The sequence below is a fragment of the Xiphias gladius genome, chromosome 12, assembly GCF_016859285.1.
Source record: "Xiphias gladius isolate SHS-SW01 ecotype Sanya breed wild chromosome 12, ASM1685928v1, whole genome shotgun sequence".
NCBI lineage: Eukaryota > Metazoa > Chordata > Actinopteri > Istiophoriformes > Xiphiidae > Xiphias > Xiphias gladius.
The window spans coordinates 19,433,712-19,447,310 of record NC_053411.1 but is presented as its reverse complement, the minus strand read 5'-3'; the positions used below and the strand labels follow the sequence as shown (position 1 = coordinate 19,447,310).

Here is a 13,599-nt window from a genome sequence, read left to right as displayed (position 1 = left end):
GCGTCCACAGATACTTTTCATAACGGCCTCTGTACTGAAACATCACAGGCTTCTCTCTGTACACACTGAACCGTCCTGTCTGGTAGGAGTTATGTTTCTACACAATTAAACTGCAACAGCATCATGTCAGTCGCAACGTGTTTGTTTCCCACCAGAATATCTGACCCTGCAGCTCGACATCCACCTGCAGAGACTCCAGCATCGTTAGACTGGTTTTATGCTTCTGTTCAGACTCTCACAGCACCTGGTTCAGGCTCAGGAAAGATCCTGGTCTGGTTCAATACAGAAAAAGTTCACAGTGACTTCAGAAACAACCTGTTTATTCACACTGAACCAGAACCACCATCTTTCCCGAACCTGAACCACCGACGGGACTCTGAATGTGACCCTGGTCTCTGGTGGGCCAGTCCTGATCTTCGTACGTCCTCCTGATTATCAAACCCATTTTAATCATCTGAGAAGCTGGAACCATGAAACGTTTAGCAAGATTTATTTTGCAAGAAAAAAACTGAATCGATTATCAAAATGGTTGTCAATCAGCTAATCAATAAGTCAATCGATGGTTTCCGATCGACTTGAATATACTGTTAGGCGCTGTATGATATGTTATGAGGAGACACTGGACCTTTTTCTCTACATTCATGTGACGGAGGTAGTCACTCTACACGTTCAGATTATTAACACAAAATATACACAACAAACAAAGGATGATGTATAATTTCAGATTAAAAGACCCGGAAGTTCATTAAGTCGTCAGATCAGCTCCACCTTTACCACCACGAGTTCAAGTATTTATATTATACTATATTATCAGAAATACAGAAATATTATACAAATCAGAAATACACACGATTCTGCATAATGAGCAATTTTACTTCTTCATACCTTTACTATATTTTGAAGATTTATGTTGCTGTTACACTAACATTATCATGGAAAAACAAAAACTATATTTTTTTATAAGTTATAAAAACCGTCTTACGTCATTGTCCCACCCCCTCTGAAAACAAACCTACTTCCTTTCCAAGACAGATTCCTTCTCCTCAGCTGCTGGTCCACAGTGACCTCTGGTTACCTTTAGTTTGATCTCTGGGTCAAAGGTGAGAACACACACACACACACACACACACACACACACACACTGTGAAAACACAAATTACCTTCGTTGTGTTGAGATGTCAGATGAGAGTCTTAGTCACAGAGACTCACCTGACTGGTCACCTGATGTCTGCTTCTCCTCTTCCTCCATTTCTTTTAATTTTTTCTGATTGGTTGAATGTTTTGGTGACACTTTATTTTACAGGTTCTGTATTTTCCAGCTAATTCCCTGGAAACTTTCCTCATAATTTCCTAAGAAGGAGCTGGTTTTTAGCTTTAAATTGCCGCTAAAAACCTGGAAATTATGAGGAAAGTTTCCTGGAAATTAGCTGGAAAATACAGAACCTGTAAAATAAAGTTACAATTGTTTTGAGTTTTTTTTTTTGTTTGTTTCACATTGAATTGACCAATAAGTGCTTTTGGATTGAACAGTTTCAGCGTCCTGGTTTTTGAGTCTGGGACCTGGTCTCAGTCTGAACTGTTGGCCTGCTTTGTGTGTGAAGAAGAGTCATTTGTCGATCTTATCTGTGTCGGTTTGACACTAAGAGGTTCTGCCCTGAGGACACACACACACACACACACACACACACACTCACAGTCAGCGGTCAGTCTCTGGAGAGCCTCACTCCGTCCTGCGTTTCATCAGTCTGTGGACAGGACTGAGTGGCTGCTGTGACGGTTCGGAGTCAAACCAAGGGTCAGTTCATCACCAACTGCTGCTGAGCGAGTGAGGCGGCCTGAGGGCTGGGGAACTGAGACCGGTGGAGGTGAACTGGGTTCGTAGTAGCCGTAGCCATCCTGTGGGGTTTTTACTTGACTCGCTTCGCGTGGTGTCCTGACTGTGGCTGCTAATACACCCATCCACACGAGGGGGGGGGGGGGGGGCTGTGTTTCCTGTGTCAACACACTGATCAATATGCAGCTATGATCTGGCTGGGAGTCGACCCCCCCCCCAAAAAAAACCCCAAACCTCTCAGTATCTCCACTATTCAATAAATAAATAAGCTCACACATCATAATCTTAAAACACACACACGACGACCAGGAAAGGAAACAGGAAGACACACACACACACACACACACACACACACACACATAGACGCACGTGCGTACGAGGAATGTGATGATGATGTCAGTGAGACTGAACATCCATTCAGATAGAATGAAACTCTCTCTCACACACACACACACACACACACTCCTAGAGGCGTGTGTCTGGTTGTCTACATGCTTGTTGCAGCAAAAGCAGGATGTGGCTCGACTCATATATCAGAGAGAGTGTGTGTGTCCATGTGTATCAATAAAAGAAGCTCATTGTCATCTGTCAGACACACACTCTCACACACTCACACACACACACACACACACACACACACAGTGTCAGTCAGATATTTTCGGCATCGTTTGGTTGAAACTTCAGATAATGACACCAACAATTATTGTTAATTGCACCACATCCTGTGTGTGTGTGTGTGTGTGTGTGTGTGTGTGTGTGTGTGTGTGTGTGTGTGTGTGTGTGTGTGTGTCTAACAGGAAGTCCTTGTTGTCAGTATATGAAGTGAACCTCAGCTGCTGTTGGAGGACTGAGAGACTCCTCCTTAAAGTCATTTCAACTTAAGTGAAGGGGGACAGAAACCTGGTGGTCCTGGATCTGGACTGATCATTTACTTTGGATCCCCAGTATTCTCTTTGACCTTTGTGTCCTCGTGGTCTTCATGAGGATTTTGATTTGAACCTGTTCTTGTAAAGAAATCCTGCTGAGAGCCCCAGACCTGTCCCTGGTTTAGACTAGTGTACTAGATGGTCTCATCGTTCGATGTTGTATCTCTCTCTTATATTTTAACAACAAAGCATTTGAACATTAAATCGTTAATATTGTATATGTTGGTTATTATGTCCCGTCGTGGACTGTACGTACGATGACGTGACGGAACCAGTTTTGTGCCTATTGACAGTTTAACCTGTTCTTCATCATGTTGCCCATTTGTCTGATGGAGGTGGAAACGCTGTCTTCTTCAGTCTAACAGATCCAAATCGCGGATGCCGTCTTACTTTTCCAAGGCACAGTCCGAGCCAATAAAACCCTACCTGAGGAGCGCTTGTTTTAACCACCCTGACCCACACAGTTTGCAGAGCCCCCACACCTCCACACCTCTACCCCTCCGTTCAAACATCTGTGTGTGTGTGTGTGTGTGTGTGTGTGCTCTCAGCAGTCTCGGTCAACAGTTTAAAATAATATTAGCCTAACTAACCACACATACACACACACGCACTCACTCACACACACTCAGGTCGTTTCATGGACGATTAAAAATAATGTTGAGTGAGTGAGAACAGCTGTGGAGAGTAGATTAGAATTGAACAGAATAAAAAACCGACAAGCAGAATTTTATTTAACTACTTCAAAATATTCATAGATTTTTTCTAAGACTAGTAAAAATGAGTTGAAGTTTCCACGTTGCTGCAGTGATGCAGAGACGTACCCTGGGTGTGGGCAGTACACTGTGACATCGGCGGTGGGTGTGGTTATAGCTGTTTGCAGTGTGGCGAACCTCAGCAGGCAGAAGACTGACACCACTGGACGGTGGACGGCGCCGACCTCCGAGTCCCGGTGAGGCAAGATAAATTATTGTCTCAAAACTTATCGCTTTAGTCCATCACATTTATTTACACGTTCAAGAACATCGGTCGCACGTCATTTTACGCTGCACTAATGACAAGTAACGAGCCGTACTTCATATCAAATTAGACGAAAATCAGAAGTAATGCCTTTTTTTAACAAACAGTAGAAAAACACAGTCATACCCTAATTAGACACCATACACTAAAACCACATATAATTCCTTATTAGATCTGAAATATAATACACTTGAAAAACCATTTTACCGAATTATACTCTAATTAGAAGCCAAATAGGAGATCCTAGTACAATAGACTCGTCCCACTCGCCCATAATTGGCAAGTACCGGTACACAAAACTAAAACGTGATTCAACTTGTTAGTTAACGTAACCTATGTATGATACAGGTTATTGAGACAATGTAGATATAAGGTTCCAATGCGACTAGATCTCGTTAGCTGACCCATTCAAAATGTCACTACGGTAACTGAGCACAGTAGACGTAATCTAATGTCTACGTTGTAACGTGAGGCATGAAGCGGACACCTCAGACCACCTCAGTGAGCGTTGGCGTAAGGCCACGAAGTCATCGTCCTCTTTGCTGAGGACAGTGTTGTTTCATTTGTGTGAGTGACTGTAATTTCTCATCATTTTAGCCAAGTCGTGTTTTGTACCTACACAGACCAGCTCAGTCCGCTCTGTTTTTTGTTTTAGCAAACTTTAGCTAAATACAGCCAGTGTAACTGAAGCTAAAGCTAGCTACATGCATCAGCCCTGCTGCCTGCAGGACGGGGGGACTGTCCATTGGTCCGGTGGCCCGTTACCCTGAAAACAAAAGACCACTGCCACTGGCCTTCCTACCTTCCAGACTACGTTACCGTATTGCTCAATTTAACAGATACCGTATCGATCATAACGTATGACTTTGACTCCTAATGAAAGACCTTTCTTTTCAGCTGATATTTAACAGCTCCTCTGTGAGCTAAGTTAAATAAACTAAAGTGAGATGAGTAACGTGACATCCCAGTCACCACGTCGACGCCATTTTTACGACGTGGTTCCATCAAATCAGAGTCCTGCTTTGTGAAGCATGACGCTGAACTTATCAGAGGAAGTGAGTTACTCGTGAAAAGTCTGTTTGCTGAGCGCCGCAGAGCAGTTGGGGTTTGGGTACTGAAACACTTGTCTTCAGGTTGTGGCTCAGCCAAACCTGGTTAGTTAAAGCTGTGCTTATTGTTTTTGTGTTGTTGTCGTTTTAGACACACAACCTTAACTAATTTTTTCTATTTTCTCTCTCTTTTGCTTTCTTAGCCCAGAAATGCATCATTGCAAACAGTGAGCCCTCGAGAGTATAACAGGTTTTTTTCCATCACAGTGATCCAGTGGCGTACCTGCTTGTACCCTGGTGAAGTTTGATCGTCTTGCTTATGGCACACTCCACTTTTGGAAGTTGTGTTGGTACGATCAACTTAGGGCAATGAACCTGTCAATTTTGACTGTAGTTTTTCTTTCTCTTTAGCAGCAGCTGACTTTGAGAGAAAACGGCCACTTCCCGACTCTCCCAGACTGTCTTTTAAAAAAAAAAATCTGTCGTAAAGCCTTGCAAAGACCGAGACCACGTGAGGGATCTATTTTAGTTCAACAGTTTGCCGTGTGGATATGTTTACGTGGACGGCAACAGAAAAAACATTTAGATATAAACCAGATGTTCGCTTATGTTGAGGAGATGTGCTCACAGCAGCCCTTTGGATGCTGAGCACAGAGGGTCAGGTGGTCGTGCCTCCACGTCCCAACTTCCTGGCTGGAATGGCAGTGTTCTTTTCAAGCTATTACAACTTAAGTCCGGTTTACCAGGAGCCAGCGTCTCGCACGCTGGACTTCATTCAAAGGTTCTGTAACTTTTGAATCGCCAGCACAAAGAGACAATCAAGACCATTCTCAAGCCTGCATTAAAATGGAGTCTATGGCACAAATATAAAACAAACCTTCAACAAGTTTCCAATCCAAATCCCTTCACCGTGATTTTTGAGTTCAAGGAACATACAACTTCTAGTGTTTGTCCAATTTGATTCAAATTACGGTTTGTTACGTCTCATTACTGCACCATAAAATAAGGTGCAACCAAAACATTAATCTCATACAAAGGGAAAAGATGTCTGGGAAGTACTACATGTTAGAGTAGATCCAGCGTCCATTTAAAGTCACTGGAAATTCAATGAAATGAACACAAAGAGACACAAAACCACCACAACCACGCATGTAAGACCAAACTAGTCCCCCCTCCCGCCCCCCCAGAGATAAATAAAGTGACTGAATCGGACAAACGCTAGCATGTTAGCGGTTAGCTTCTCCGTCACAGCAGAGCTGCAAGTCGGCACTACGTCACCGAGCTAACAGCACCACCCGTTGGACATGGAGAGCAATGTCGCTGCATCACCCTCTGCTCTGACTGAGCGATGAAACAAACAAAAACAAAAATAACAAAAAAACACATGAAAACTCGAAATTTACAATAATATCTACAAATATAAAGTTGCTCGGTTCGCCTGCTGCCTGGATCAGGCTAATTCCTGGATGCTTCAGTGTGACTGAATGTAAGAACTTGTCAGTCTCCTCCGATCGACTCGAACAGCAAAAACATCTGGAACTGTTCCAGGTGTGTGTGTGTGTGTGTGTGTGTGTGTGAGAGAGAGGCAGGGTCAGCTTCTCAACATGCTGCCAATCTGGTTTCTATAATAAAAACACACACTGAGCTGTCTGTCTCAGCATCAGACCTTCAACTTTGACTAAACCCCTCTCTCCCTCTCTCTCCTCATTCCTTCATTCCTTCTCTAACTCGTCCCAGATGTCGGAGGATCAGAGGAGGAAAAGCGAGACATGAAATGGAGGTCGATGTGACATGTGTAGACAGCAGCCATCTTACACATCCCGTCCGTCTGTTCTGCTTCTGTGTGCGTGTCCATGTGTGTGTCCCGTCTGTGTGATGCTGATCTACAGTCCAAACTGTCCCCTTCCTCCGCCTGAACATGGTGCAACACATCTGTCTGTCTGCGTGTGGGAGGAGAGCCTCATCTCTCCATCCATCCGTCACTGATAAACAGATAAGTGAGGTTGAGAGAGGAGGTGAGGGAACGAGGGAGGAAGAGAAAGAATGAATGAAAGACAGGAAGACAGGAGTGTTGATGGGCACTAATGTCAGGTTATAAGTGGTTTCAGAGACGAGCCTTTTTATGTTTCTTGGTTTTAGACTTTAATAAAGAAAAATGAATATTTGTGCAAGAGACGCCTCACACATTAAAAACCTGTGTGATAAACAGATGAGCTCTCGACTTTCTGTTCAACGGGAACAAGAAATGTGTGTGTGCTTTGTGACGAGAGCTGTACAACAACAAACTAAAACCTGGAATTTGCAGCGATGACCATGGCAAAAACTTTGGAGGAAACGAAGACCTGATGAGACCAGAGACCTGGACTACGAAGCAGGATCTGTGGTTAAGTGAGGTAACTTTAGGCTTAACCCTGGGTTTTCAGGGTTTGGACGATGGTTCACTTCTCACCTGGGTCAGGTTACGTTCGAGATAACAGATCAAGGCGTATAAAAGCTCCGCCTACTGACCAATCGCATCCGTAACAGCTGTTAAAGTTCAGACGGGATTTAAAACCGAATCTTTTTAGTTACTAAATCAGTTTGTGCTGAAGGACACCGACCAGGGACTGGGAACGAACCCCAGCTTGGACAACCGGATGTACATGACAAAAGTGTGTGTGTGACATCAAAGGTCAATCGCTGCGTTCGACTGATTGCGACAGACAGCAGCTAAGTCCGGGTGAGGTGAGCTAGCGGGCCTGGTTAAACCTGTTAAAGTCTCTAAACCTTGTTTAATTTTTTCCACATTATGCAGTTTGTATATTCTAAGTATTTCTCTGCAGATTGATGAAGGTTTATCATGAATTTCTCATGAGACTTTTGTTTTTACTCTGCCACCACTGCGACTTGAAATGTAGTGAAGTACAATACTTGAGACCAAAAATACTTAAGCAAACAATAAGTTACTGATTTTTAAAAGTACTCCAAAAACACCAAGAACACAAAACAACGACTTTGTTACCGTAAAGACATTAAACGCTTTCACTTCCACCCCTGGTTACAACGAGAAAATGATTGTAATAAGTCCTTATAAAACGATAATGTCATACATCCTGTTATAAGAAAAAAATCTTGCATCATACGAGAAAGTGAGCAGATCTTTTTGTCACGGGTTCCACTTCGTGATGTGGTCGACAGGCAGCACAGACTGAATGTCTCCATGCTGAAAGGCATCATGGGAAACGTAGGAAACCACCGCCTGGAACAGCAGCAGGGTCAGTAAAACAGACAGTAAAACAACATCACTTCCTCTCTGGACAACAGCTGGAATGTGGCGACTGGGAGGAGCGCACAGGAAGAGGAAGCGGAGCCTCCTACCGCCACTGAAGGGAGAGGTCAAAGGTCACACGAGGGTATCGGGGTCTCACCTTTCAGGCCGCTACCAATGAGACGACACCGAGGCAGAGGTGGAGAGTGTATAAATCACCTCCACATGTGCGTACGTTTGTGTTGCTGCCAATTATGTATGTTTGTGGTAATCTGAACATGGAAATATATGAACACTGTAAACATCCGACACACACGCACACACACACACGCTCGACTGTCAGCAGGCTGGTCTCTGATCCAGACTCAACCCACAGTCCTTTGGGGCCTCCTCCCCTCCTCACCATCTCGTCCGTGGAGCCGGCTGAGACCACCAGGACGGACGGAGGGAGATTTTCCACCTCCGGACAGAAAGCTCGTCAGGAATACTTTCCAGAGTGGATCAATTAGACGACCCTGCTGGATGGAAAACACATATGGAGGTTCAATAACGTCAAAATTACTCAGCAGACACAAGGGAACTGGGTCTTAAAGGATCAGTCCACAGTTATTCTATATCTGTCCAGTCAACCAATCCCATGTGCAAACCAAACCCAGCGATGGCACTCAGGTCCTTTACTTCATCAAAATGACAGACACAAAAATGTAAAGATACCGTCCAACTGATGGAGGTGAATCATTATTATTAATATTATTACTTGTTTTAATAAGTGATAAAGCTGGTCCAGTGGTGAGGGTCACTGACCAGCGACATGGAGACAGAGGATTGAATTCCAGCCGGGACAATTTACATATGATTTTATCCAATTTAATTCATAAATCGGGTAAAAATCATATCCAAATATTTGTAAGTCATCTGGAAATACGGCACGTTGTTTATTAGTGACCAAACATTGTTTGGAAAGAGAAAAAAGTGCTTTTTTGCAAAAGTTAAGTTGCATTCTCTGAGTTTCTAAACCCACAAGCTCAAAACAAAAAGTGCTCGTTAATCAGCTGAGCAGTCTGGACTATAATCCACAACAAACAAAATCAATGAACACATTAAATCTGGAGTTCAGGGTTCGAGCTCACATCTTCGTGGTTACCTCCACCAGGGACCTTCTGTTTTCACCCGCGTCTGTTGGCAGCAGGATTACGCAAAAACTACCAAACTGATTTGCACCGAACTTGGTGGAGGGACGGAGCCCGGGCCAGGGAAGAACCCGTTACATTCAGGTCTGGATCCGGTTAAAGGGGAAGAATCGGGATTTTTTAATCACTCCCCTTAACATTGTCAGATCGGTCTGATCTCTGTTGATTGTGTTTTCCAGAGCTGTAGATGGTCGAGTGATGAAGAAAACCGGAGAGGAGCGCTGAGCCTGACGCCACCAAAGCAACAGAGAGCAGAGAAGCTTCGAGATTCGAGCCAGGACTAACGGATCCACTAGTCCAATAGCTTTCAGCAGAACCAAGTGATGAACACATCACTGACATGTCAGCACCTTCAAGCTGACACGTTGAACTTGTGATCAAACAGGGGTTCAGCTGATTATTGGTAACTGTGAGTAGCCTATAGTCACAGCCGTAGACACCTCCAGCAGAATTTCTATGTGATTCCAGCATCTTTAACATCATTCTGGTGACATATGTTTCTGTTTTTAGAAAAGTGAGACAGCCCTGTAGCCCGGCGGAGCCAGTGTGTTTACTCTGGTTGACTTTCATCGGCTTGTTTCCTGTCAGAATAAACGGAGAGAGAGACAGTCTGTGTCTCACCTCCTGTCTGTCTGTCTGTCTGTGGTTCAGAGGAAGAGAGAGTCAGGAAACCACACACACAGTCTTTGTTTCCTGTCTAAATAAAGGTTGTTGTCGGGGGTTTTGTTGCAGTGAGCTTCTCCGTTGTTTCTCCCTCAGTTTCGTCTGACAGTTTGTCTGTGCGCCTTTCCCTGAAGTGTGTTTTCCGACTGAAGGTGAAACCCAAACTCCAAGAAAACCTCATTCAAAATCCCACTGATATTTGTGATAAGTCTAATAACTATGAACCAGCCCTAAAACATAATCTTACTGCACAGCATGTTGTGCGGTTTGTTGCATTTGTGTAGACAGGAACCCTACTTGTTTTTATTCGAAGGAAGAGCATTAGCATTGGTGTGTTTGTTCGGGTTAATGTTATTTCTTAATGACACTCATGCAAAGTAACAGTCATGTCTGTCTTTGTCCTGAGAAATGTTGGTGGACTTTGTAGACACCATAAACAATGATTGACATGAGTCCAGGCTGTGTGTACACAGGTTTACGCCCGGTTGTGTTTCACAGATCTCCGTCACCGTGGAGCTGTATCGACTCCCGTCAAAGAAGAAGACGAAGAAGAAAAAGCGCAGCCTCACCGAGCGAGGTTCTCCAACAGCAGCAGAACAGATTCCTGAGTCATTACTATTACATCATTGATGATTGATCCATAGAGCTCACACTGAAACAGACTTTACAAAGTCCTTCAGATTCAGGATCTAAACATCAATGAGGAGGAAATAATTGCTCATGAACCGTTTTTTAAATTAAATTTTAAACCAATCAGTGAGATTGGTAAGCAAACCTGAACAACGTGAAAAAGATATTTCGACATTTCTTCCTGCACCCCAGGGCCCAGATGTGGCAAAACCAAGGAAAAACGCGTTAAAATGGGGAAAATATCGCATAAAACGAACAAAACTGTCTGCCAGCAGAACGGGAAAATTTCACCTGCTGAGATTTTTAAAAACAAAACAGATCATTTTTCGTATTTGAAGTAACATTTTTTTCTTGTTTTTGAGAGCTGAGTTTTGGCAGCAGCTTTGTAATTCTGGTTTCAAACATTAAGTTACTCAGAACAAGCAAAGAAATCTCAGTAGCAAGTTATAATAAGACAGAAGACAACAAGTGAAATGCTCCAACATAAAAAATGAAATATCTTGTCCGATAAAAAACAAAAATCTAGCACCTTGATTTAAGGTTTGTCGTGTTACTGAGATTTTGCTTTTTGCAGTGTGTGAACGATGTGTACGCGCAAAAACCAGGCTTACGACCTTTCCCCCACATGGACTGTTATTAATGAGAGACTGATGCACCACCTCACGCAGACCTCAGACCAGCGTCCACGCAGGTTCCTGGAGCCAGCTGCAGGTGACCAACAGCTCCCGGGAGCAGTACCTGCACAGAGGTGCGACTGTGCTTCTAGCCCCGCCCCCTTCAGGTGAGGGGAGGAGTCAGACTGTGACTGACGGCTCAGAGAGAGCGAGAGAGACGCTAAAGTGATTTCCAGTGTTTCTCTGTCTTTAAACTTTTACATATGTTCAACAGATGTTCTTCAAATCTACAACATGGTCATTAGTCACACACACGCACACGCACACCAACAAACACGTGATAGAACCAATATCAGTTTTAAACCATTGTAATGAGGACGTTTCCACACTGTGAGGACATTGCCGGTCCTCACTATTTCCAGGGGCTGTTTGAAGGTTCAGACTAGTTTTAATGACCCTGTTAGGATCCGGTTTGGGTCAGGGGTTAGGGGCTAGGAATGTATTATGTCAATGACGGTCCTCAAAAGTACAGAAGGACAAATGTGTGTGTGTGTGTGTGTGTGTGTGTGCGTGTGTGTGTGTGCGCGTGCGTGTGTGTTAGTTTTGGAATTTCCCTGAGGTGTGTGTGCTCCTGAATGGCCTGCCAAGAACACACACACACACACACACACACACACCCTGTTTCCCGTCTCAGCCGGCCGATCAGATGAGCCAAAATCAGCCCCGACCTTTGACCTTCTTTCCTCTTGTTCTGATGAAAAAAATCCAAACATTTGAACTGAGCACAGTCACATCGGTTTGAGTGGAGGTGATGCAGCAGAGTGAGTTAAAGGTTGAATTCCTGCCACGGTGCCCCGCAGCAAGGCACCGAACCCCAGCCTCACTCTCAATCAGCCCAGACGGGAAAATGACAGGAGTAAGGGGAGATTGAACACCTGCAGAAGATTTTACACAGGTGGGTTTTGTGCTGAAGGAGCGCTTCCAACACAAACATCAGGGAAGGTCGACGTTTCTATTCAAATGAAGGACGATTCAGGAAAAGAAAATCAGTATCATCCAGTTGTAAATCGACCTGCACTGAGGAAATGAAGCGAGTCACAGCTCTGTGAGGCTGAACTCTGAGCTAAATGCTAAACAGGAAAGTTGGACAAATGACAGGGTTGACCCGATGATGGCGCTACACGTTTGTTCCAGTTCACCCTGAGGGGAGGAAACGTTCCTCGATAAGCTACTGAACAATACGATGACGGAGTGAGTCCCAGTCTCACTGATGTCTGTCCCCGTGACTGGGGAGTCTGGATTCAGAGAGCGCGGGTTGGACCTGGGTAGCTGACGCCATCAGCACAAAATCAGTAGAAACAGTTCAGTCTCTTTACATTCACCTTTTATTGACAGTGGGTGGGGCAGCCCTGCGTTCAGACACTAGGGGGTGGTCGACAGTTCGCAGTCATGATGTTCTGTAACTCGGCACAATCTCTCACTAAGCATTTCTTCAGCGGTCCTCCTTCCAGCCACTGCAGCACCGGCCTCTAGAAGCTGAGACGTTCCCGATTCTAACAAAAAGTAACCAGTGATTTATTTTTAAGATCCTAAAAACTACAGCTCCCATGAAATAAAACCACAAGAAAGGCGGCATGGGTACTTCCCTCACCGTGATGTGCTTCGGTCCATAAAGCTCCCCAGCGCTCTCTTCGGAAGTCGCTCGTCCTAGCTGTGACCTGCGACGTCGGTCCCGCTGCTGCGTCTGGGGCTGATGGGAAACGTTGTTCCGAACACATAAACACTGAATAAACGATGATACCGGATAGTTTTACAAAAACCCACCATCTTCATCCAAAGACACGAAGCGAGTCACACGACGTCCTGTTGAGGAAGACTCTGTTCAGTTGTGATTGATGCCAGAAATCTCAGCGGGGTTTTGAATGAGGTTTTCTTTCTTCTGGAGCAGGACCCAGAAGTTCTCATTTCACGCTGGCTCATTATGGAGAATACGAAAAATAAAGTTGTCCAATTAGCCAGTTAGCATTAGTTAAAATGTGAATTCTTCATCCACTTCATTCAGCTGCTTTCAACCAGTTACTCTGACTTTTAGTTCATTGATTCACATCTGATCATTTGACTGATTCATGTTCATCTAACATTTCCAGAGAGATTTGGAGCGAATCGCTCATAACCGTCCGTGTTGAACACAAACACAGCGTTCAGCATCATCGGTCTCTGCGGCTCAGAGTGGCGGGCTGACGTTTAAATATGGAGACTTTCAGACGGTCTCTCCGGGAGACGTTCACATGAAAAGTGATAGGAATAGGTTGTGTGAAGAATGACAACAGCTGAGACAAACAGCCGACCAATCAGTGCCAGAGGTGGCTGTGATGTCAGATTGTAAGTTAGATAGTAACAGAAATGGTCAGACGCAGGACCCCCCCCCC

General features: G+C 44.4%; 1 protein-coding gene across 2 annotated transcripts in view; it reads left to right on the top strand.

Annotated features, from left to right (window-relative positions):
* Window positions 1-6,952, top strand: part of mepceb (methylphosphate capping enzyme b) — a 37,315-nt gene extending 30,363 nt beyond the window's left edge. Inside the window, exon 10 of one of the 2 annotated variants that reach the window (XR_005708480.1) lies at window positions 6,564-6,952. The gene's annotated coding sequence lies outside the window, so the exon portion shown is untranslated. The remainder of the gene's footprint in view (window positions 1-6,563) is intronic. The other variant, XM_040140739.1, reaches the window with a different exon arrangement.
* The last annotated feature ends 6,647 nt before the right edge of the window (window positions 6,953-13,599 follow it).